Below are 9,662 nucleotides of genomic sequence, written 5' to 3'. Positions count from 1 at the left end.
AAAAAAAAGAGAGAGAGAGAGAGAGAGAGAGAGAAAGAAAAAAAGAAAAAAAAACATTTTTTGGAGAACGAGGGGAGACGATGTCTGTAGATAAAAAGGGACTGGGTCATAGTGAACTTTGAAACCTCATTGCCTAGCAAAGGGTAAGTGATCACCCTTTTAAAGAATGAATGAATGGTCCAGACAATGGGATCAAGACATACACACATACAATGACCTTTATTGGTATTGGCAGGTATTTGTTACTCGGTCCCAGGCATTAGTCTATGCTCGGCACTTACATACATGAAGGCTTTCATCTTCACAACAACCCCATCATTTCATCGGTGAAGAAGCCAAGGCACAAAGGGATTACATTTTTGTTTGTTTGTTTGTTTTTGGTTTTTTTTGTTTTTTGTTTTTTTCGAGACAGGGTTTCTCTGTGTAGCCCTGGCTGTCCTGGAACTCACTCTGTAGACCAGGCTGGCCTAGAACTCAGAAATCCGCCTGCCTCTTCCTCCAAGTGCTGGGATTAAAGGCGTGCGCCACCACTGCCCATCTGGGATTAAATGTTTTTTTGTCCAAGTTCTTGCAGCTTATAAGAGGCACAGCTCGTATTTAAACCCCACAGTCTGTCCTGAGCCCCGACTCTTGCTTGGTCCTTGTGCTATTTTTCCCACGAATAGAGATGACACACACAAACTTTTAAAACTATGCATGGAACTTATATCATTGTGTCCATGGGTCTTGTTGGATTATCTGCCCTTGAAGAGTTAAAATCTAAAAGTAGCTACCAGGGCTAACAGTGGGTATCTCTTGGTTTTCTCTGCCTGGAAAGCTGTGTCAAGTTCAAAAGGAATATGACATGTAGGTGGATAGAAGTAAAAGCCAGATTGGAGTCAGCTCAATACGTCTACCTCTAATGTCACAAAAACCGTATTTAGTGTTCTGGTCCTTCAAATGTCACCCTGCTGAATGAGAATGAGAACATGTCAAATTGGCTGTCATCTTGACATCCCCAAAGCCAGTTTGTTGGAAGAAAAAGGTGCAAAGAAGAGAGCAGAAGGAATTACTACTGAGTCATCAGGAATAGGCCGACCAGGAAGGACATTGGGTGGAGAGGGTGGGTATAGGAGGAGGTGGGGTGGGATCAGTATTCAAAATACATCCATGAAATACATGCAAAATACATCGCATGAAGTTCTCAATGAATTCATAAAAGTCTGTTTTAAGAAAGGAGCTAGATACAGTGGCCAGGCTTTTAGCTTTTTAGGATGTTGAGGCACACATGAGGGCAAGAGTTCAAGGCCAGACAAGGTAACATAGAGACTCTCTATTAAAGAGGGAGGAGAGAAATAGAAGGCTGAGGTCACTATCATAATAACTACTTTTCTTCCATAATTTCCACACTGACAGAAATCCTAAAGACCGGGAGGGCTGCCAAGATGGCCCAGCTGATAAAGGCACTTACCAGTAAGGCTGGAGACAGGAGTTTGAGACCTGGATCTGATGCAAAGGTTGAGGGGAAAAACTCCACCAAGTTTTCTTCTGACTTCCACACGTGCATCCTGACACACACCCACACCTACCGTCTCGTGCGGACATTCTCCAACTGTTTGCCTTCTTCTGTGGCTTCTTCTAAGAACCTGGATGTTCATGTTGGGAGGGAGGAAGGTTAGTGTCCTGGCTCGGGCCACAGTCACGACACGGGTTCTGCCTGTGAAAGAAGCTAACTGTTGGAAGGGAGCTGTGGGAAGGGCCTGAGACTTAAAGATATGTGCAGATGTTTCTGTACTGACATCATGGGGTGAAAGGTTCTGTAAGAGAAAGTGGGCTGTTCTAAAAATAGCTCTGAGGTTACGTCAGCTAGTTCTGAGATCAGGTGGGAGGCTGCCTAGGTGGCTTCGAAAGAAGCCATCCACGGTGTGGTAGGGTGTCTGAGCCATCCACGGCGTGGTAGGGTGTCTGAGCCATCCACAGCGTGGTAGGGTGTCTGGAGACGGCGTGGTAGGGTGTCTGAGCCATCCACAGCGTGGTAGGGTGTCTGGAGAGGTTCTTCTCTCACCTCTGCCCTCGAAGTCACTCATCCACCCTTTGATGTCCCCTCTTTTTCATACTGCTCGTGGTGAGCCGTGTAAGCATTCACACGGTGTCTGACCCTCTATATCCTCCAGACAGGTGCAGAAGCAGAGTATCACCTTCCTTAAAGGGCTGGAGAGCACAGGCCACAGATGGTCTCTGCCATATTGTCTTGTTTATTTTACAGTCCTTTAAAACTCTAGAATCTGGGGCTGGAGAGATGGCTCAGCAGTTAAGAGCACTGACTGCTCTTCCAGAGGTCCTGAGTTCAAATCCCAGCAACCACATGGTGGCTCACAACCATCTGTAATGGGACAGTGTACTTGTCATATATATAAGATAATAAATAAAATAAAATAACAGCTTTAGAATCTGGGGATGGAGAGATGGCTCAATGGTTAACAGCACTTGTTGCTCTTGCAGAGGACCCAGATTAAGGTCCTAGCACCCACATGGAGTCAATCACCATAACTCCAGTTCCATCGAACACTGGAAGGCATGTAGAACACATACACACGTGTGGGCAAAACACTTATGCACATAAAATAAAATAAACATAATAAAGATAAAAATCTAGACTTTTACTCTGTGTTTGTGGGCTATACAGAAGTAGGGTGGGCACTGCCATTGGGTGACTTTGGGTTCAAAATCATCCTTCTAACTGCAGCTTCAGGCTCTACTATATGCAGCGTAAAGAATCCAGAGAGTTTGGTTTGTGCTGCAGCTTGGTGTTAAGTGCTAAGCACCTGGCACATGTGGCACAAGAGAGAAAGTCCTCCGGGTGAAATTTCTAAGGCTGCAACACCATGGGTCGAATCCAGAGCCCAGGAGCATCTCAGTACATGTGAAGTGAGTGAGCACAGCCCCTCTTCTTCTTTTTAAAAAGATTTACTTATTCTATGTGTGTGAGCACACTGTAGCTGTCTTCAGACACACCAGAAGAGGGCATCGGATCTCATTACAGATGGTTGTGAGCCACCATGTGGTTGCTGGGAATTGAACTCAGGACCTCTGGAAGAGCAGACGGTGCTCTTAACCACTGAGCCATCTATCTCTCCAGCCCACAACCCCTCTTCTACACCCCTTGTCTATAGTGGATACAAAGGCGAATTTCCAGTTGAAAATAGAAGATATTATTACTTTATTCTGAGGGTGCATTCACTATGTCTGTTAAACAGCTAGCTCCTATTTACCTTGCCATTTTTAATTGAAAAAAAAAATGGTGTGTGTGTATATATAATTATATATATATTTGAGGTGCTGGAGAGATGGCTCAGCTTGCTGCCAGTTCTGAAAACCTTAGTTCAATCCTCCTGATCCCCAAAATAAATAAATGTAATAACATTTGATAAAAATAAAAAAGGAACTTCTCTATAAGGTATAATTAAGGTAAAAACAACTTTGACAGATCATAGGTTGGAACATAGTAAATTAGTTGGACCCCATGTGTTGGTGAGTAAAGGAGTCATGGCGGGCTAGTTCACTGATTGAGAAAGTAGCTTGTGCTTTTCCAGGTCTGTAGTGGTCATATGCAATATGGATGAAAATGAAAATTAGGAGAGTTCTCCTCCCAACCTACTTATTTAAGCCAGCAAATGACAAGTGATGTGATGGATGGTATTGAAAATAGTACGCCAGCACGAGCGGAACAGTGATGTCATAGTCTCAGAACATCTGGCCAGCTCCCTCCATAGCCTGGTCTCATTAGGGAGCTCCTGCTGGAGAGGAATGAGGGGAGATAGGAGTCTGTGTGAAGAAGAGAGTAGAAAATGAATGTGTTTCTTTGTAATGGGACCCACAATAAAAAACTAAAGGTGTATGAGAGGGGAAATGAACATTTACCAGCAGAAGGTGAAAGAGAAAAACCATCCTGTGGTTGGCTGGCTTTTTTTTTTTTTCCTAAATGGCAGGGAAGGAATGAAAGCCAAATATAAAACATTAATGTGAGGACTGTGAGTCACTAGAAGAGATTATCAAAGGGAAGCATGGACTCCTCTATTCTCAGACTATATTTAAAAGTGACCTTGGATGATTGATCAGTGTAAATATCAGGAGAGGAACAAGAGGGAGAAACGCACTTCAGTGTTGATCGCCTAGCTTGGGCCGCCTGTGGATTGTGGAGGCAGCAGAGGTGGGGGTGCCCTCCTTCTTCCATGGCAGAGGGTGCTGGCTGGGTGGGCTGGGCGCTGAGAATGGAGAAAACAGGGCACACTTGTCTCCAGGAGCTGGTCTGTGCCGGCTGTCACCACAGCAAAGGGAGGGACGCTCTGTTCGGCATGGACTCTGCAGTGAGTTTCGAGTGGTTTATTTAGAATCTGTCCGGAAAAGGAAGGGAATATAGCAAGTCAGCATTTCCCACCAGCTGGTGTGGTGTCTCGTGGTGGCGGTAAATGCTCCCGTCTCGTCTTAGAGGTTCCTGGCGCTCTGCTTTCTGTGGGGCTTAGTAGTTCAGTGGTTGCCTTCTCCTTTCCCTCTGGATTTCTACTTCAGGATAGATGGTCTGAGGCAAGGCAGCTGTGGCTCTAGAGGAATTGCAGCCAGCCTGGGAAGATGCAGAAGGACAGATGAATGCAGAGGGCTTTTCCTCTCAGTCTCCATATTGGGGTCCTCTTAGCCCGACAGTCTACATTGTTCTTGGGCGAGAATGTTTGCAGATAGCGACAACACTTCTGTTTTCTACTGAAATTCCATTTTAGTGTTCTGGGGTCTTTAGGATTAGATGCTCAACCCAAACCCGATGAGGATGGGAGGGATCACATCCTGAAGTGACTATACATATAGACAAATGAGTTCATAATTGTTTTTTTTTTAAAGATTTATTTATTTATTCTACGTTAAGTACACTGTAGCTGTCTTCAGACACACCAGAAGAGGGCATTCGATCTCATTACAGATGGTTGTGAACCACCATGTGGTTGCTGGGATTTGAACTCAGGACCTCCGGAAGAGCAGTCAGTGCTCTTAACTGCTGAGCCATCTCTCCAGCTCTCATAATTGTTAAAAAATATTAAGGAGACTGACTGTAGAGATGGCTGCTCTTACAGAGGACCTGAGTTGGGGGTGGGGTGGGGAGGGCATCTCAGCATCAACTTCAAATGACTCCTAACTGCCTGTCAGTCTAGGATCTGATGGTTTTGGCCTCTAAGGACACATGCATGCACGTGATACATGCACACACAATTAAAAGCACTTTTAAAAGAGAAAGAAATGTGAAGATAGTTGGGCATGGGGGTATATCTGTAATCCCGGCACTTAGGAAGCTGGGACAGACAGAGAGAGTAAGTTCTAGAATAGCCTGCACCATTACATAGAAACTTCTTAGGAAGCCCCAATACATAGCAAGACCCTGATCTCAAAAACATACCAACACATGTCAAAGCAGAAGAATTAAACAATCTCAAAAACATACCAACACATGTCAAAGCAAAAGAATTAAAGAATGGAGACATGCAGGTGGGCGTGTGACTCCTGATAGCTCAGTGGGCAGTTGCAGACCACTCTCCTCCACCTTAACATACATGCTGCCCATGCACCCGCCCCGCTCTGCTCTGGGGCTGTGGGGAGCCCCTGATGTCCCTTTCACCTTATCAGCACAACTGTAGGCCAGATTGGAATCTGCTGGTTGAGCTGACTTCTTTGTGTTGCCATTGTGCAAGAATGTGAAGGATCAGTGAAACCAAGCCTACCTCGGACTTATGTTTAGACCCAGTTGGAAGGACTCGTGAATGTGGCTCACACAGGACCTGAATGGACTCCGCAGAGCCTTTTCCTGCCATTGTCCTATTACAATGAAGCTGTGAGTTTAGGAGAGCAAGGGATACTGCCTACCTTTGCCCACAGTATTCAGCCCTGAACTTCCCAGGTGCTCAATAAATATTAATTGAATTAATCAGCTGCTACAGCTCAGATCCACACACCCCTCAGCTTTGTGCTTTTTATCCAGTTACAAATACTGACAGGCTACACCTTGCAGGAGCCTGGATCCTGCCTCTTCTCAAAACTGTATAGTTTCATGCAGCTGTGTGTTGTCTGCTGCAAAGTACGAGATCCCCTTTGTCTTGTACAGATAGGCTAGATTTTGAGGGTCTTTCCAACCTCTCTTTCCTCTCCCACCCTGATGTTTACTGATTCTTTCAAAGGGTGAGCGGAGAACGAGGTTCACTCCCCGCTCCACTTCTGGGCCGGGGTGTTTAATTACTGTGTAGTCTTTGTTCTGTGGTGGAGATCAGGCTTCTCTGTGTAGGGAGAAGGGAATTCCAGTAAGCCCGATGCATTATAGTCAAGTTACTTACTACAAGTCAGGAGTAACAGTTCTCTGCTTTCATTCTGATTACAGGTGATCCAGGGACGTGGCTTCTAGTGTTTCATGAGGGACCTTAGGCTGTGCTCGCAACTGTGCATTACAGTGGTGGTTTTCAATCTTTTAACGACCAGGAAGGCATTGCATGTTTTATTTACATTCGTTGGTCTATTTACTTTGTGCATAAAATGTAAAATGTGTCTTTTTTAAAAATCAATATTGGCCCCAATGTCTGACCATATCTAATAAATAGTTTTCACGAATTAGAAATATAAACGATAATTTTAGAAAGACTCAGAACAAAGAAAGTAGATGAGCCTGTGGCAAGCTTATTATTTCACAATGTCAGAAACATACAGGAGGGCTTTTAAGCCTTAAATGTCATTTCACGTTGTCAAAGGCTGCTGCCATTTGACAAGCCTGTAAGCTCAGTGATCCCGCTGTCTCCCAACACGAGTGCCACAAAAGGGCTAAAGGATGCCTTTGGTCTCATCTCTAGAATCCTACAGTTTGGGAAAACTTGCTATGTGGGAATTCAGCACAGAGCTTAGAGGATATTTATGGAATGAATTAATATCATTGTAAGCCCAGCGAGCTTTGTTTTTGTTTTCTAGCTGTTGGGCATAAAGACAATGGCAGGCGTTCTAGGGAAAGGGCGGTGATCTAGCTTTATGAGTAGGTTTGCAGCTTCCAAAGCCGCATGCTCTGCAGTCGCTGTCTACCCTGTCTGTATCCACCAGCTGTGCGTGTTCATGATGTACGTGCCAATAGGCAGACACAGAATTATCAATCTTTTGGCGGGCTCAGTAACTACTTGTGCACAAGCTAGTCCTGTGGATCTTTCCCGATAAAGAGGTCCTACATGCACTGGGTGTAGCAACCCGAGTGAGGCACAAAGAGATAAGCAAGAGGAGTCCGCAGGTTCTGCTGCGTCTAGATAATGGAGAGAGCTCAGGAGGAGCTGAGTACATGTGGGCTGCCCCAGCCTAGCTTGGGTAGCCATTGCTCGGACCTTTGGGTTCTCGGTTTTCTGAGACTGTTCGCCCCTTTCATGAGAGGCATGTGGTATGAGAGCAACAGTTCAAGGACATAGTCTTTGGGTCTTATTTCTGTTGGGCTAGTGACATGAATCACCCGGGGCTTTTAGGAACGGCAGCTTCCTCTCTGTTTCTGGAGTAGCATCCTGTGGCCGCCAAAGGAACTGGGCACCTTTCCCGTTGCAGAGATCAGGTGGAGCCCTGGGGTATTTTAGAAACATTTGATTATTTTTTATAGAGAGAGAAATAGTGTTGGTACAGGGGAGGAGAAGCCTAAGTGTGACTTTTTACACTAGGAGGAATTTACGGCGGGCACCAGCACCTCTTTGCATTTCTTGTCTATTAAAGCCCTCCTAAGCTTTAGTGTGAAATACCGGGCGGGCTGTTAGGAAAGCTGAAATTTATCAATAGAGTCCCAAAATGATTCTGTGAAACCAGCAGCAGGCGGTGGAGGTCACGTTTCACCCTTCCCTTCTTTTGCTCGAGTGGCCTTGGACGACTTCTGTAAGCCTCAGTTTGTAAACGGATTGAATAGAGCAGGTGAGAGGCGCTTGTAAGGGCTGGAATGTGACTCATTTGGTAGAGTGCGTAGTGCTGTGTATACATCCGTGTTCTCAATGCTCAGGAAGTAAAGCAGGACAGTCAGAAGTTTATGGTCAGTTTCAGCTACACACTGAGTTTGAGACTAGCCCAGGCTGCGTGAGACCCTGTCTCAAAAGCAGACAGAAGTCACACTCATAGGAGTGGACCAAAAGACAGTGTAGTAGGCTCTTAGGGCCGTTTCACCCCTATACTAAATGTGAGCAGTGTTGCTTTCAGTGATGGTGTCCTATAGCTGTCTGTTATTAGAGAACTACTTCCTGTTGTGCATTGGACTCCATCCCTTCATGCATGTGTGGATAGTTTATAACAGACATCCACCCATTCATTGGCAGTCAAGTGTAAATATAAAGACAGAGGGGGTTTTTCCAGCTGGTTGTGTTTATGCCACGACCATGGCCAGGCAGTTCTCAGAGAGAAAGGCCATCCCTTGCTGTTCATCCCTTGCTTCTCTCCTCAACTCGCACCATTCTGGGGGTGGACAGAGTCCACTCTCGTTAGCCTCAATTCTCAATTGTAGCCTTTTTTGGTTAGGGTTCTCTAAAGGTTTGGCATACATCAACATCTATAATTAAAAACAACCTAATAAAATATATTAGGTTGGCAGGAAGGAGATACATCAAATTAATGGTTCCTGTATAAACACAGGCTAAATACAGTTCTGTTCTGGAATGGGGGTCTGGTGGGGTAGCAACATCTAGAGTCCTAGCAAAGACTAAGAGGTCTCTACAGTTTTTATTTGTTCTGTTTTCCTTTTGTGTGAGACAAGGGCTTAGCATGTCACCCAGGTTGGCTTCCCACTCACGGTCCTCCTACCTGTTCTCCAGAGTATTGAGTTTGTAGGTAAGAACAGGCAACCCCTTCCCTATAATGGTGAGCATGCAGTGGTTTGGGTCAAAGCCCCATAAGCTAATGCCAAGGAGACTGATGATGGTTTCTCTAGGCCTGCTGTCAACTATTTGGTGGGTGTGTTGCTGAGGTGAGCTAGGCAGCCTTCCTCTCTGCAAATCCTGTCCTCCCTTGGAGCCCAGCTCTTATGGTGGGCTTTGCCTGAAGGGAGCCACTATGCCAAGCCTAAGTGAACAGGATGCTACAACCAGGCCTTCCCTAGCATCAGAAGCTAGCACTGGGGATGGGAGCAGAACTGTGGTGGTGCTGAGACCACATAGACAGAAGGTAAGAAGGCAGGGCTTGCTTTATGGTGAAGAATTGTGGCAAACATTCGGATATTGTTTCTTTCCCTTCTAATGTACTAAAACCATGTTTTCTTATGTAAAACGAGAAAAAGGGTCAGCAACAATCTAAAGAATTGCTTGGTAAGCCTGTAAGCTTGTGTTAGCTACAGGACCCTCTGCCCCTTCCCCAGTATCTCATTTAGGGACCCACCTCAGATATCTGGATAGAAGATGCTGCTGCCCCTGCCTGTTCCCAGCTTCACATATTCCCTGAGTAATGCAAAGGATAGATAGATGGCCTGCCTAGCAGAAGTCTGGCATCCTGCTGTAGGGTCGCCACGCAGACGACATCCAGACAAGGCATGGTGGCAGTGCTTGTGCAGGTGCGGTGGATAATGGGCTTCTGGTGACTAAAAACAATACAACAGATGAACCAAAAAGACTGTACTCGTTTAAGAGCTGTGAACAGAGGGGAGAGTAGTTAGTAACTGG

The 9,662-nt window shown here is 45.5% G+C and overlaps 1 protein-coding gene across 2 annotated transcripts in view; it reads left to right on the top strand.

Annotated features, from left to right (window-relative positions):
- Positions 1 to 9,662, top strand: part of Sptb (spectrin beta, erythrocytic) — a 131,207-nt gene that overhangs the window by 31,963 nt on the left and 89,582 nt on the right. The gene's annotated exons all lie outside the window — the stretch shown is intronic.

The sequence above is a fragment of the Mastomys coucha genome, unplaced genomic scaffold, assembly GCF_008632895.1.
Source record: "Mastomys coucha isolate ucsf_1 unplaced genomic scaffold, UCSF_Mcou_1 pScaffold6, whole genome shotgun sequence".
Taxonomy (NCBI): Eukaryota; Metazoa; Chordata; class Mammalia; order Rodentia; family Muridae; genus Mastomys; species Mastomys coucha.
This window is presented reverse-complemented; position numbering and strand designations above follow the sequence as displayed.